This window comes from Nomascus leucogenys, chromosome 22a (assembly GCF_006542625.1).
Source record: "Nomascus leucogenys isolate Asia chromosome 22a, Asia_NLE_v1, whole genome shotgun sequence".
NCBI classification, from domain to species: Eukaryota; Metazoa; Chordata; class Mammalia; order Primates; family Hylobatidae; genus Nomascus; species Nomascus leucogenys.
In genome coordinates, this window is record NC_044402.1 from 59,871,500 (window position 1) to 59,887,558 (window position 16,059).

At 38.6% G+C, this 16,059-nt stretch overlaps 1 protein-coding gene and 1 pseudogene across 2 annotated transcripts in view; both read left to right on the forward strand.

Annotated features, from left to right (window-relative positions):
• Window positions 1–16,059, forward strand: part of HMGCLL1 (3-hydroxymethyl-3-methylglutaryl-CoA lyase like 1) — a 191,798-nt gene that overhangs the window by 132,240 nt on the left and 43,499 nt on the right. The gene's annotated exons all lie outside the window — the stretch shown is intronic.
• On the forward strand, window positions 1,447–15,664 carry LOC115832387 (annotated as a pseudogene). Its single transcript, XR_004027876.1, has 13 exons — window positions 1,447–1,501; window positions 2,421–2,487; window positions 4,084–4,088; window positions 4,704–4,775; window positions 5,260–5,414; window positions 6,226–6,233; window positions 7,386–7,701; window positions 9,162–9,441; window positions 10,374–10,825; window positions 11,616–11,774; window positions 13,644–13,787; window positions 13,883–14,158; window positions 15,393–15,664. The product of XR_004027876.1 is annotated as a leucine-rich repeats and immunoglobulin-like domains protein 3 (transcript).

The following is a 16,059-nucleotide window of genomic DNA, read 5'->3' on the forward strand; positions in this document are numbered from 1 at the left end:
GTTGCCTTTTATTCTCCTCAGGTTTGAGAGCAGGATCATGCCAGGGCATGAGCTTCTTACCACTGATCTGTGAAATTTTCATAACAAAAGTTTCCAAGGTGACAGCTTTTTTCACATGCAACCTAGTCTTCTTTTTGTTGTGATAAGTTGAAGCCAATTCTACTGTTGCAGTTCTATGGCACGTTGGCAAAAGCATTGATGGTTATTTTCAAGTAAAGAGAATGTATTTTTTTAATTACTGATATTAGAAATATTTACTTGGGTATTATTAAGGCAGAATTTAAAAATAAGGATTAGTGTAGCTCATACAGTACCTGTCTTTTGGAAGACGAATCATTGTGTTGAATTGAAATAAAAAGCTATTGTTTGTATTTCTCTTTTTTTCTTTACAGGGACCTAACTTTCAATCACTTATCAAGGTTAGATGATTCAAGCTTCCTTGGCCTAAGCTTACTAAATACACTGCACATTGGGAACAACAGAGTCAGCTACATTGCTGATTGTGCCTTCCGGGGGCTTTCCAGTTTAAAGACTTTGTAAGTTACACATTTTGCTGTCAGTACACGAACCTAATTGTTCCTAAACATGCCCACTTTTCTCCTAGCAGATTTCCTTGTTGTCAAGGAAATGCATACAGCCTCAGAAGTAGCGTCTTAATCTTTCCCAGAGCAGTTGACTAAAATGGATCCATTTCATCCATATGTGTTTCGTAAAGGATTAAAAGGACAGTCATAAGTTAGTTTTGGTGATTACAGTGAACCTTCTCAGGATCTCCAGGAAATTGGTAACTGCTTAAGAGGGAAACAATTTTAAGTCCACTGAGTTTTCTTTATAAAATACAGATTAAAAATTACTTAGAGCAAAAAGGTCTACAAGGGCAAGGAAGATACTGTTTATCATGCCAGTTACATCTTCAACCTGATCTCTGTCCTAAGAGAAAGAAAAGGGAGTTGAATTAATTGACCTTTGAAAAATTCTCAAATGGTAATTTAAGGTTGTGCAATGGGCTTTTGATTTTTGTTCTGTCAGAAACTTTTGCTCTTTCACTATTTGAAGCATTACATAATTGAAAGACATACTGTATGCTTTGGCGAACTTCTGCATGTGTGGTTGGAACAGTGGTTTTAAAGTTTAATGTATTTTTCAGACTGTTCGGATCATTCAGAATGTAGTCATTTTGATAGGGAATTAATAGGGCCAGTGTCAGCTTTTTCTGATTTTAGGGAAAAACTTAAAATGTTTTGAGGAGTCAGGCAGGGTGTAAGAAGTAAGTAGGAGAAAAAGAGTTTTCTATTATTTTGAAAGAGGTGGAGATAATGTGGGGAATTATGAGAAATTTTTTACAAATGATATGCCACCTGGGTGGTGATATTAGGCTTTCTGAGCTTATCACTCTAAAGGAATGCTTCTTTTCAAATTAGGGATCTGAAGAACAATGAGATTTCCTGGACTATTGAAGACATGAATGGTGCTTCTCTGGGCTTGACAAACTGAGGCGGCTGTGAGTATGAATTGCCTCATACTTTAGCTCACTCTTGATTTAAAAATGTTGTCTTCACTGAAGTCGGCTATACAAGTTGACCATCATGAAGAGATGAGAAATCGGTGCTTAATCTGGTTACCACCCTTGATTCCTCTCCCCAAAATGCCTGCTGTTGCACGAGATGTATATTATTAACTTTTTCTTCTTAGGTGAAAGTGTTTTATTCAACACTTTAGTGTGGTGAATTTACTGTAATATCCTTATAATAATTTTCATCTATGTTGAGGGCTTAGACTTTGGAATTATCGTTGCGTAAAAGTTAGTGCATGCACTTCCACGTTTTGAAATCCTCAATGTGTACTGTCCTCATAGGAATTTTTTTAATGAAGTAATCTATTAGCCACTGATAATGCTGTGGTAGGTTACAAGCAAAACAGGATGAACACATCTTATAATTAGCCATAAAATGGCCTTGCAGATGGTCAGATTACATGTTTTTAAGCCAACAGTATTCAAATTCAGTCCCCATAGTCCCAAACTCCTGTGGATGGAAGGTATCCACAGAGAAGGAGGGAAGGAGAAAAACGTTCACTATTACCCTGCTTTGTTAGTAACTGTTAGTAACTGTTTCTGAGACAGTTTACTTGAATAAAGTCTCTACCTATTGCTAAAAGGACTCTGAGAAACAATGATTTAACTTAATCAGCCGAGTGACTTACTGAATACCTATTTTTGTTGGGCTCTTTGTGAATGCTTTGAAAATCATGTTCAACAACATTATTGAATAGATGGCATGGACACATTTTTACAGGATATATTGTTTAATTGAGAAAATGGAATTGCTCAACATAATTTAAAAAGCAGTTCTGTTTATGAGAGTTCCACCCCAAAATGGCTTTTTTAAATTAAATGTTCCAATGTAATTTTTTTTCCCCAGGATACTCCAAGGAAATCGGATCCGATCTATTACTAAAAAAGCCTTCACTGGTTTGGATGCATTGGAAGCATCTGTGAGTAGCTAGAATTTAGTTACCCTAAAGAGAATCTCTAAGATGGTTTTTACTTACATGTCATGAAAGATAAACTGAGAATGTAATTTTGTTGGCATCCTTCTGGTTCCATAAAATATATTAAACATCTCCCTATCTTTCTATCTCTTTCGTCTGTCTACCTACTTACCTACCTACCTATATAGAAGTATACAGGTATATGCTTTCCTTTGTATTTAAGGACAAAAGCTATATCTCCTTAATGGGTTTTTAATTGTTTTTCTCAAGCAGTGATTATTTAATTAAAAAAAAAAAACTACTAGATGTAGTTCATCCACTATATGTCAGGCATTGTACCACATAGTCACATATATTCTCATTTAATTCTGAAATCAGAATACAATCAATAGCTATTATTATCTTTATTGTTAAGCAGAGGGTTCTAAGAGTTTTTATTGATTCCATTGGACATTAAAGGAAATGACTTGGCTTTTAAAGAACAGAGACAATGTTCCCACAATCCTTGAGTGACACAGGAGAGTTTTAGCACTACTTGAGAATCGTTGGTCTGTTATTGTTGTTTAATTATGAAACATACAACCCCCCCCTTACCATTGTTCTCTTTTTTGTTGTTTTCTTTTGTTTCTTCTTGACCGATCAGTTAGTAGCTGTCAGAAGCAGGACTCAAACCCAGAGATGCCCGGACTTTCACAGTGTCCCTGCATCACACTGGCTCTTGCCTGTACAATCTCTGCCGCTACTCCCAGTAACTCCTAGTAACTTCCTGGCACACATTTCTGAAATGTCTTTAGGGGCTCAGGAATTTTCAGCCACTAAGAGAGGAAAGCTAGCTAACATTGATAGGAATTAAAAACTTTCATGTTTTAACTAAGGGAAACAACCAGCTGCTTATAACCATGGATGTATTTTTTACGCTTGTACAGTAAAAGTACAAAGAATGTATAATATCTACTCTGTTAAGAATGCTTGTAGCCAGAAGTTTTTAATATGTATTAACCAGGACAAAAGAAGTTACAATTTAAAATACATATTGGGTTCTCCTATGTGTGCTATGTATGAGAGTGAAGATTTAGCTGTTATCTGTAAACCACTGTGTTGTCACCTTCTGACTGCACCAGTTCGTCTAGGGAGACTTGGATCGTGAGCCATCCTGACAGTGAGTGTGGCAGTTCAAATTATAGAGAATGATTCTGCAAAGCTGAGTTTTGGAAGGGCAGATCAACATTGCACTATTTATTGAAACCGATTATTTTGAAAAGAAAACTAGCCAAAAGGGTTTGTCATTTGGCCCATTCCATTTCTGGGAAAGTGGAATTAGTGGATCAGTGGAGTATTAATCTCTGCTTCAGTTCTCTTAAATCTTCCTTGATTGCCCTAGCCTCTTCGTCTAGCCATGTCTGGTCCCTTCTTTCTTTGTCTTCTCTTCCCACTTGTCTCACTCAATATTCCCTTTGTATACTCTGACCCCTGTAAAGAAAAACAGAGTGGTAATCATTGTGGTGAATACTTTAATACAGAGTGCTTATAAGTCTCTGTATAAAGAGAATTAACCCAGAATATGTGCTCATTTTATGAATTTCCTGCCTGAAGTATTTGTTTTAACAAGTATATCTTGTCTGAACATCTTACTGCGGTTTATGTTAGTGAGCTGTGGGTGACAGAATTAGGTTAATAGTTAAAAGCACAGGTTTTGGAATTGAAAAATAATTGTTTCAACCCTTACCTTCCCCTTTCGTGCTGAGCTAAGTAGAATACCGTCATATTTTGGGTTGTTATAGGAATAAATGCAGTAACACATGTAAATCACTTAACTGAGTGCATATCTTCAAAAATACTGTGTAAATGTTTTATAAAAGCATAATTATGAGAAATTTTATTTGCATATTTAGAAGGTTCTAATAGTTGCTAATTGGAATAAAGAGTAATAGAATAAAATAATAGACAGCATGGCCCTAATGAGTCAAATAATCTTTAAGTGATGACAGAAAGTGAATCTTTTTCACTAAAACAAAACCTATCTGTGTACAAATGCCCTGGGTCTTCAGCACAAGCTTTGCAGTGGATTCTTCTGGGGTTACCCCCGTCATATATTTTAACACATAGAGGGAGTATTTGTTTGGCAAATGGGTGGGCAGTGTGGGCCCAAACTTTGTCCAAAAAACACGAAATGATGGTAGTTGCTCTGATGCATTTGATTTGGTGATTTTCAGAGACCTGAGTGACAACGCAATCATGTCTTTACAAGGCAATGCATTTTCACAAATGAAGAAACTGCAACAATTGTAAGCTTTTCTTTCCTTCTAGGAGTCTGAAAGTATACAGGGGAAAACTGTATATGGTGTGTCACCCTAGATTATGTATCTATTAAAAAGTGCCCAGCACACTCTTAACATTACTTAATTTTTATACTAGACAACAAAAAAGGAGTTTATTTGTTCTTTTTGTTGAAATGAGTTTTTCTATTTTAAATTCGCAACTTTGTGGGACCAAATACAGTAACAGTCACCCAATATAGTAGTAATTTTTTCAGTTGTAAGGAACTTTCGATAAATCAATACTTCCGTCTCAGTAGGACAGTAAGAGCAACAGAAAATCATGCTAGATACATTTCTTGTATTTTAAAAATTGACTGTAGAATACTTATTCCATGGGATGTGTGTATTCAGTTTCCAAATTCATTGCTTTGTTAATATTTACTTGGGTTTAGTTTACTTGTAGAAATCTGCATTTCATACAGAACAAATTGAATGTAATTACTCTCCTCAGGCATTTAAATACATCAAGCCTTTTGTGCGATTGCCAACTAAAATGCTCCCACAGTGGGTGGCGGAAAACAACTTTCAGAGCTTTGTAAATGCCAGTTGTGCCCATCCTCAGCTGCTAAAAGGAAGAAGCATTTTGCTGTTAGCCCAGATGGCTTTGTGTGGTGGAGTATAAGTATTTGCCCTTGCCTTTATTTATTCTTCTTTTTTCCCCCTCCCATTTATCCAATAATGGCTTTGAATAGATTTATGATCTCTTTATAAAGCTTTATTTCTGCTGAGGTAGAGGAAAATGGGTCTATAGTTTGCTGATTATTTTAATTTCACAGATGGGAAAGAGTTTTCTAAAATTGCTTCATCTTTGTTTTGGCATCAGGATGGTGTGGTGGAAAGAGAATGAAATTGGATCTTGGGAGAATGGAAGGATAATCCCAGCCCTTCTACTTAACTTAAATTCCCTAAATGTTAGTCTCTGCATCCATGAAATGGGGACTCTCCTTTCTTCTCTTCCCAACTCTGAGGCTTGTTGGGAGGTTTACATGAAAGAGAAAATTATTAATGATTTATGGGTGCTAAAAAATTAACTATTGGTAGGTAAAACATTTACAAGTAATAGGAAATGTGAATTTATTATAAATAATTTAAGGTCCATTGTTTTAGCATCCAAGAATCTCAGCATTAGAAATCTAGTTACCTGAACTTTACATAGCTAGTTAGTAGCAGATCTGGATTTAAAAGAAAAGTTTTCATCTCTGGTGCAACTTTCTATCTATTACATAAGCTGCATTTACTATTAGCTGCCATGGAGACCTCTGTAAAAATAAATATGTTTTATAAAACAGTAAATCAGAATTTGCTTTTATTTAAGCATGGGTGTTAAAATATTAAGAACCTTCTTTTGCATTGGCATTTAAAAATTTACTTAAAACTGCTTTGTCCACGATATATATTTTTAGGTTGCAGCATTAAGCTGTGCCAGTAGTTTCTGGAAATAAAACCTCTGATGTAGCTTTGGAACTGAATAAGCTTTTGGCATTCATCTGTAAGGGCCTGAACTGCTCCTTTCCCATGGTCCTTATTTCATAGTTTTTTTAGTCCCAAGATCTGATCCCCCTATTACGTTGAACACATGTATAGTATCCATAGATTTTTTCACTTCCTTGTGAATCTGAACATCGATTTATTAGATGAGAATTTCAGAATAATACAGAAAAGAAACCACCTCGTTTTACAATATGCAGACATTGAGAAATAGCAGCACTGGAGTTAATCAAAAGCATCCCCCATAACCCATTCAATACACATAAAAAGGTTGTTTTTTCAAATAGTAGTAGCACCCAAATGTTATGCTTTGTAGATCTCAGATGTTTCCTTCTGGGTTTAGATCATCGCTGAGAAACTGAAGTTCAAAAAGGTAACTTTCCAAAAAGTAACAGAGAACTAAAAATAACTGTTTAGAATGGAAAGAGTTGCTAGCTTAATTATAATTAGCTTTGACAGGGTAGCACAGCAGCATGATTGGCCTCTCAAAGCTCCAGGCCGAAGCAGTGTCTTACAGTTTGTTTTACAGATGCTTTTTGTTTTGCTATCAGTTTTTTTTTTTTTTTTTTTTTTTTGCCTCTACCTAAATTACTGTTTTTTAATAGTGGTTCTGTTTTGGTAAATGGAATGTTAATGGCTGTCTTGTTGATTAATCATTGATTGTGTTTGATTTCTTAATTTGCTGCTCCTTTTTGGGAGAACATGGGAACAGTTGCAGTTCTGATAGTAGTAGCATTCAAAATGATCCCTGAGCCGGAAGTTTTTAAACTGCTTTCTTCTTCTACTTATAGAAAGCATAAGGGATCAGGAAATAAAGTGGGGTTTCTGATAGCTCCAAAATAACAATCTTTTCTCAGGTAATAGCGATTGATAAATAGATCTCCATCTGTATTCAAGATGAATGAGTTACTTTATAAACACTCTCCCAGTGTATCATGTCAACACGGGGACTGCTAGTCCATCTGGAAAACATACACAAAGGGTAAAACCTAAGCTGCTGTTTTTGCATTTCTTGGTGTTCAAATTTGAGTCGTATTTGGACACTTGAGCCTTAACAATGTTTTGTCTCCTCCTGTCCATTTTGAACAGATGATTTTCCCAACCCCAGATCACGGTTCAGCCAGAAACACAGTCGGCAATAAAAGGTTCCAATTTGAGTTTCAATCTGCTCAGCTGCCAGCAGCAGTGATTCCCCAATGACTTTTGCTTGGAAAAAAACAATGAACTACTGCATATCCGAAATGGAAAATTATGCACACCTCCGGGCCCAAGTGGCGAGGTGATGGAGTATACCACCATCCTTCGCTGCGCGAGGTGGAATTTGCCAGTGAGGGGAAATATCAGTGTGTCATCTCCAATCACTTCGGTTCATCCTACTCTGTCAAAGCCAAGCTTACAGTAAATAGTATGTGATCTGACTTTTCCTTTAGCATTTAAAGATACCTTTTAGAAATAGAAAGCACCTGTTTTTCTCTCTTAATCTTAACCCTGTCTTTTCTTCTCACAGTTCCCCACCTGACTCTTCCTTTCCCTACCTTTCATTCCACAAAATTACCATTCTTGGTTATTTGTATCTAAACCTGCAATTATGTGAAGACGACACGGTACTCAGTGTGGTGAGTAACACAGAGATGAACCAGACATGTTTGCTCTTTTTTTTTTTTCTTTTTCTTTTTTTTTTTTTGAGACGGAATCTTGCACTGTCACCCAGGCTGGATGACATCCTGGTTACAATCTCAGCTCACTGCAACCTCCACCTCCCAGATTCAAGCAATTCTTCTGCCTCAGCCTCCTGAGTAGCTGGGATTATAGGCTGCGCCACCATGCCCGGCCAATTTTTTGTATTTTAGTAGAGACGGGGTTCACTATGTTGGTCAGGCTGGTCTCGAACGCCTGACCTTGTGATCTGCCCACCTCGGCCTCACAAAGTGCTGGCTGGATTACAGGTGTGAGCCACCGTCCCGCCATGTTTTCCTCTTTGAGAGTTTACAGTGATAGTATACTGACCTGGAAGGCTGCAAAGCATCATGCTGGACGCACACTGCCTTAATTCAGAGATCTGTGTGTGAATCCTCCACCCCTGCGTGATTTTCAGCAGGTTACTCACGTCTCCGCCTCCAGTTCCACATCTTTTAATTAGGATAATAGGACCTGCCCCCTAGAGGCATTATGCTCATTTAGTGAAATAATATGTGTAAAGGATGTAGCAAAATGGCTGCAAGGTAGTGCTCAGTAAATGCACTGTTAGCCACTGTTAAAAGAAGTCTGTTCTTGTTTGCTTTGTGTGGTAGGTATACAGTTTACAGCAGGATCCTTGCCACTTTATCATTTAACTATCTGTATCTGCCATGGTAGAAGATTTTGAATATGATTCATTAATGCATTCACTCAGCAAATGATGGCTGTGGCCTGGCACATAGAAACAGTTTTGAGTTTAAATTGTAATGCAAAACATAATCTAAAAGTCACAGAATGTTAGCACTACCAGGAGAGACTTTAAAAAGAAATAGATGAAGTGAGTGGTCAGGGTACAAAGAGATTAACTGATATGCCCAAGATCTCACAGTTCATTATTGAGGAAACTAAAAAGTGGCAGAAAATAGCAGGAAGACCTTCATCTGAGAATCAGATGACCTCTGTTTTATCCTGACTTCATTGTTTCTGTATCTGTAACCTTGAGCAAGCCTTTTAATCTTTCCATCTCAACTTTAGTTTCCTTGACTTGAAATTGGAATTAACCCCTGCCCAATCTATGTCAGGGACAATCTGTAAGTATCAAACAAACAAAAAAAATAATAAAAAGGAATGCAAGTGAACCTGTAAGACTCCATTGTGCTAATGCCTACATTGTTTCTCTGATTTCAGTGCTTCCCTCATTCACCAAGACCCCCATGGACCTCACCATCCGAGCTGGGCCATGGCACGCTTGGAGTGTGCTGCTGTGGGGCACCCAGCCCCCAGATAGCCTGGCAGAAGGATGGGGGCACAGACTTCCCAGCTGCACGGGAGAGACGCATGCATGTGATGCCCGAGGATGACGTGTTCTTTATTGTGGATGTGAAGATAGAGGACATTGGGGTATACAGCTGCACAGCTCAGAACAATGCAGGAAGTATTTCTGCAAATGCAACTCTGACTGTCCTAGGTGGGTGAAGATACTAGCTCATCCAAGGTCCCTAAGTACCAGAAGTGTGAGAGTAAGAGATGAAGATCTACGGGCATTGCCTTTTCCTAGGAAGTATTAATGCAAATGGCCTCTTGAACACTTTGAAGTCAGGGATTGCATGACATCTTCAAGTCTGGCCACTGAGGTGAATCCCTGCCCCTCCATCCTGAAGAGAGGGGCCGAGGAAAAGTTGTGATGCTTTCCCTTTTATGGGGGCTCACCCTCCTCTAATTTCCCCACTGTGCTGTCTATATCAGTAGTCTTAACACCATAAAGAACATTAAAAAAAAAAGTAGGAACAAATTGGGAAGGCCTTACTCTCTTTTCTTGGCCTACCATACCTCTCCGGAAGTCAGAGTTTTTTTTTTCATCTTTTACCTAAACAAATGCTTTTTAAGAATGTAAACACAATTATTATTCACGTATCTTTGAAAGAGCTAATTACAGTAACCTATTAAGATACTAAATAATAAAAGTAAATTATTGTCAGAGTTTTAATGTAGGCCTAGGCATCCGGCCCTAAAAAGTTTCACTTAAAAAACTTAAGCATTCTGATTTTTTTTATTTATCAACATACCCTTGTGCTTGAAATTATTTTTATACTTTCTATTTTTAAAAAGCATTTGTTTCCCACTCTCCCCTCTGCAACCAGCTTCCCGACTTTTGCAAAAGTGAGGGAAGTTGAGATTTTAAAAATAGTAGCTATTATGCTTAACTGGTGTTATGAGTAAATGACAGCAGAGTAGTGAAATACTGAATGTTGTATATGTTTAGGCTCTTAAAAAGCATGTCCAGTAAGTTGTGGGAGAATAAAATTTTAGGTTACAATTTGAATAAGTTTAAATGCTACATTTTATGATATGGAAACTAAATTTTATTTGGGAAATTAAAAGCATAACTTCTTATTTCAGAAACACCGTCATTTTTGCGGCCACTGTTGGACCGAACTGTAACCAAGGGAGAAACGGCTGTCCTACAGTGCATTGCTGGAGGAAGCCCTCCCCCCAAACTGAACTGGACCAAAGATGATAGCCCTTTGGTGGTAACCGAGAGGCACTTTTTTGCAGCAGGCAATCAGCTTCTGATTATTGTGGACTCAGATGTCAGTGATGCTGGGAAATACACGTGTGAGATGTCTAATACCCTTGGCACTGAGAGAGGAAACGTGCGCCTGAGTGTGATCCCCACTCCGACCTGCGACTCCCCTCAGATGACCGCCCCATCGTTAGACGATGACGGATGGGCCACTGTGGGTGTCGTGATCATAGCCGTGGTTTGCTGTGTGGTGGCACGTCACTCGTGTGGGTGGTCATCATATACCACACAAGGCGGAGGAATGAAGATTGCAGCATTACCAACACAGGTGTGTAAACAGAAGCTTGGCACAGGTCACAGGAGTCATGTGTATTTGTGGTTCCGCAGATACTTCTAGAATGTGTGTCTTGCAGTCTGAGTTCATCTCAGAAGGGTGACTCATTTGTTTCAAGCTGCAGAAATATGATTCGCTAAAAACTCCAGCCCCAAATAAAGCTGATGTTTAAAGATTAATACTTTTTGTTAAAATGACATCAGGATATCCTGTGGCTGTGAGACATAATCCAAGTCACGAACTAAAATATTTCTAACTCCTTCATAAGATAGTGATGGAGAAGCAGGAACAGCCCTTTAATGATAAGGTTTACTGTCTGCAGTAGTTGTATGTCTTGTGTATGCGTATGTGCATGTACTTAGGTTGGATTTTATTAGTGGAAGAGGGGTTGTGACTTCATTAGTATGTGCAGTCAGATATTGATTAGTAATATTAAGCAGGGAATATGGCAATAATCAAGTATAATTCGAAAGCTTAGATATTGTCCCATGAAAATTCTTAGGCCTTCAGGCTTTTAAAAAATCTGTTTAAGCATTTGTTGTTTTGAAATTTGGGAGGTGCATCCAATGGGTGATAAAACAGAAAGTCAGCTTATACGTCCCAGAGCAGCAAAGTCCTAATTTGCCATTCCAGAGTACTGTACAATCGAGATGGTTTTGCCAGAGTAGATCTCCCCTAATCTGATGTACGCAGAAGCCAAAATAGTCTATGCCATTCACCCGGGATGCCTGTGGGACAATTAACGATCATTCTTGGTTCATAAAATGCTGCTGTTTTATTACAGATGAGACCAACTTGCCAGCAGATACTCCTAGTTATTTGTCATCTCAGGGAACGTTAGCTGACAGGCAGGATGGGTACGTGTCTTCAGAAAGTGGAAGCCACCACCAATTTGTCACATCTTCAGGTGCTGGATTTTTCTTACCACAACATGACAGTAGTGGTAAGTGTTTAAAATGAACGTGGGCTGTAATTGTTTTGAAGTCATATGGTGGAAAGCTCAGATATGATACTCATTTTCACAAGATATTGATTAACACTGACGTTAATTAAGGACCTGGCCCAAGATCACTAGCAAGGTTGAAATTGTATAGTTCTATACCCTTCTCTTAAATACTAGCAAAAAAATAAATCTTTGTTTCTAACAATAAAAAAAGACTAGTAGGTTTAGAAAAATGTAATTATTCCATGTGTAAAGGATATTTGTATATCCTTTACGTTATAAATGTTCTTTGGCCCTTACTGGTTACATGAATGGCCTTAAAAGTCAAATGGTTTACATTATTTTCTTTAAGAAGTCTATTTTTTATTTATTTATTTTTATTTACTTGAGACGAAGTCTTGCTCTGTTGCCCAGGCTGGAGTGTAGTGGCGTGGTCTCGGCTCACTGCAGCCTCCACCTGCTGGGTTCAAATGATTCTCCTGCCTCAGCCTCCCAAGTAACAGGGACTACAGCCACATGCCACCATGCCTGGCTAATGCTTTCTTTTGTTTTTGTATTTTTAGTAGAGACGGGGTTTTGCCATGTTGGCCAGGCTGGTCTTGAACTCCTGACCTCAGGTGATCTGCCCACCTCGGCCTCCCAAAGTGCTGGGATTACAGGCATGAGCCACCACGCCCAGCCTCTTTGAGAAGGCTAATTCTGACCCTTGCTTTCAATGCTGCATAGTTTTGAGAATAATAATGGAGACAGCGTAATACAAGAGCACAGGTTTGGGACAAGACCGACTCCTACTACTTACTGCATGTACTGTGGGGCACATGCAGTACTTTCTGGTGAGGTACTTGTACAGATGAAATGAAGATGGAAAACTGCGTGGCGCTAGGCACATATTAAGGGCTCAGCAAGTGGAAGCCATCGATGTTATTCTAAAATACATGACCAACTTTTCCCGTAAGTATTTATTATACGCTCTGTGCCAGACATTGTAGTTGGGAGTGAAGTGTATGTTTTCAATTTCATAGTTTCGTCAGAGGTGAGATAAACTAAAAGTGCTTGGCAAGCCAGAAATAGCGTAGAGTTAGAGGATCCGAGCATAGAAGTGAGTATTCTAGTTAGACCCATTTAGAGGCAAAGAGTGGAGACCCAAGCTCATTAAAGTATAATGGGCTTAACTGAAAAGACACTTAAGGAAAACCTAAAGGGACAGAACTGGGGCATAATAATGCCAGGCTGCCTAGATGCTGGGGCTGGAGATGAGGCTGCTCCCAGAGTAGCTGTGGGCCACCAGCATTACTGCGTCACATTCTGCATATTTGCTTTCCTCTCAGCCCACCACCTCTGACTGCCCAGTTTCTGCTTCCCAGACAATGCGTCATCGTGACATCTCTAACCCTGATGATATCACTTACTCTTCACCTGGTGTGTCCAGCAGTAAATGGCATATCATTTCTGTGTTGTTTGGTTCAGATACCCATGAGATGATATGTTTAGCTGAGTTTATCTTTGAGATGGGCATTAAGAGGTCATTGGCCAAGTGCCAATCCTGGTTCTGGTCATCTGGGACCTTTTGTAAGAAGGGGACAGTGCTGATGGTATGTGGTTTAGACCATGGCTGCTTTGGCTGCAGGATCCGCACTCATCAGTTTCCTGTAGAAACCAAGTGAGCAGTAAGGCCGCCACACCTAGCATAATGGCTAATCAAGTCCTCTAATAATTTTTTTAAAACCCTACTATAAATTTTTGTAATTTTTTGTCTGTGTGATGTTCTAGTCAAACTTTCATCTATAAATATGGAAGATGCCAAAACTAGGGAGAATGTTGAATGGTACTTGAATAATTGGATCATTGACTAAGATTTTTGTTTCAAAGGTACCTGCCATATTGACAATAGCAGTGAAGCTGATGTGGAAGCTGCCACAGATCTGTTCCTTTGTCCCTTTTTGGGATCTACAGGCCCTGTGTATTTGAAGGGAAATGTGTATGGCTCAGATGCTTTTGAAACGTATCATACAGGTAGGTGGTTTTCTTGCCTGAGTACAATTCTGTTTCTTAGACTTCTAGATGTGCTAACTGTAATCTCCTTCTGTTATTACCCCCAAATTAAAAAGGTTGCAGTCCTGACCCAAGAACAGCTTTAATGGACCACTATGAGCCCAGTTACATAAAGAAAAAGGAGTGCTACCCATGTTCTCATCCTTCAGAAGAATCCTGCGAACGAAGCTTCAGTAGTATAGCATGGCCTTCACATGTGAGGAAGCTACTTAACACTAGTTACTCTCAAAATGAAGGACCTGGAATGAAAAATCTGTGCCTAAACAAGTCCTCTTTAGATTTTAGCGCAAATCCAGAGTCAGCGTCAGTTGCCTCGAGTAATTCTTTCATGGGTAAGTTTATTAAGTTAGCAGGTACCTCGTCTGAGGATCCATACTCCAAGTTGTGTGTGAGAGAGCAATGAGAGCCTTGAGTGTCAAACCGGCATAAAATGGTTTCTTGAATGAGGCTGCCGTGACATCCGACTAGTTAGTGTAAATGCCTCCAAAAGCAGTCAGAGGTGGGATTTTACTTGATGATGTGTTTAATCTATAACTAAGCCTCAGGAGCTTTCTGGGTAGCACTGTGTGTGGCATCTACTCCAAGACAAGGGTTTGGGGAAGACTCAGGAGCTCAGCTTGTCAGCCATGTGGAAAAAGTGGTTTTGGGCTCCCACGGCCTTTGGGGTGGAGTTGTGTGCTCCGCGTGATTGTGGTTTGGTATGTCTGCTGGCTTCCAACTGAACCCGCAGTCGAAGGGTGGAAAACAGCGTCCTACCTAGCAACAACTGCTAGTCTGACAAGCTGGACTACCTTTGGCAAAGAAAACCAGCCTTGAGGTCCAAGTCGGTGGTGGTAGATGCTGGCTGGCACTGAGATTAGGTTGTGAATTTTTTTGTCTGATGCATGGGGATAATAGGATGGAAGAGCTGAGGTCATCTTTTCACTGAACGGAGAGATGGGAAAATCAGCCACAACTTGCCATGCTGACAATAAAATAAAAAAAGGAGAATTTTCAAATATTTTACCCAACTTCTACAAAATGTTTTATCACAGTGGAATTATTTATATTCCTTTTTTGGAAAAAATTAAAAGAATATGCTTTGTATGACTGAGGCAAGAATTTGATTCAATTGAGTAATATTTGGCTACAATTAATGAAGAAAGGGCAGGACACAGGTTTATTTTGAAAGAAAATTTCTATATTTAGCCTCAGTTAATTTGGATGTTACCATCCAACGCACCCGTCACCAAAATTGGTGGGCTCTCAGCTAGGATATGGGGAAACTTATATTGGGGAACTTTATTGCATGACCATTAACATTACTGCCAGTCATGAGAAATGATAAAGAATAGATGCATTTGTTCAGTGGATGTAAATGTGAGGGAGGGCAAATTGTCTTTTGCTCCATTCTAGAAGTGATCTGTCTCTAACACAGATGTACATGTATGTGAATGCCATAATGTGGACTTGTAGAAAACACTTACTCATATTCATGGGGTAAGATGTTTCTTCATTTGCAGTGGGTTTTATTGATTCACATGCTAGCAAAGGGACCCACGTGCTCAAGGTGTTTCTTTCTTTCAGGTACATTTGGAAAAGCTCTCAGGAGACCTCACCTAGATGCCTATTCAAGCTTTGGACAGCCATCAGATTGTCAGCCAAGAGCCTTTTATTTGAAAGCTCATTCTTCCCCAGACTTGGACTCTGGGTCAGAGGAAGATGGGAAAGAAAGGACAGATTTTCAGGAAGAAAATCACATTTGTACCTTTAAACAGACTTTAGAAAACTACAGGACTCCAAATTTTCAGTCTTCTGACTTGGACACATAGACTGAATGAGACCAAAGGAAAAGCTTAACATACTACCTCAAGTGAACTTTTATTTAAAAGAGAGAGAATCTTACGTTTTTTAAATGGAGTTATGAATTTTAAAAGGATAAAAATGCTTTATTTATACAGATGAACCAAAATTACAAAAAGTTATGAAAATTTTTATACTGGGAATGATGCTCATATAAGAATACCTTTTAAAACTATTTTTTAACTTTGTTTTATGCAAAAAAGTATCTTACGTAAATTAATGATATAAATCATGATTATTTTATGTATTTTTATAATGCCAGATTTCTTTTTATGGAAAATGAGTTACTAAAGCATTTTAAATAATACCTGCCTTGTACGGTGTTTTAAATAGAAGTTACTTCATTATATTTTGCACATTATATTTAATAAAATGTGTCAATTTGATGCCA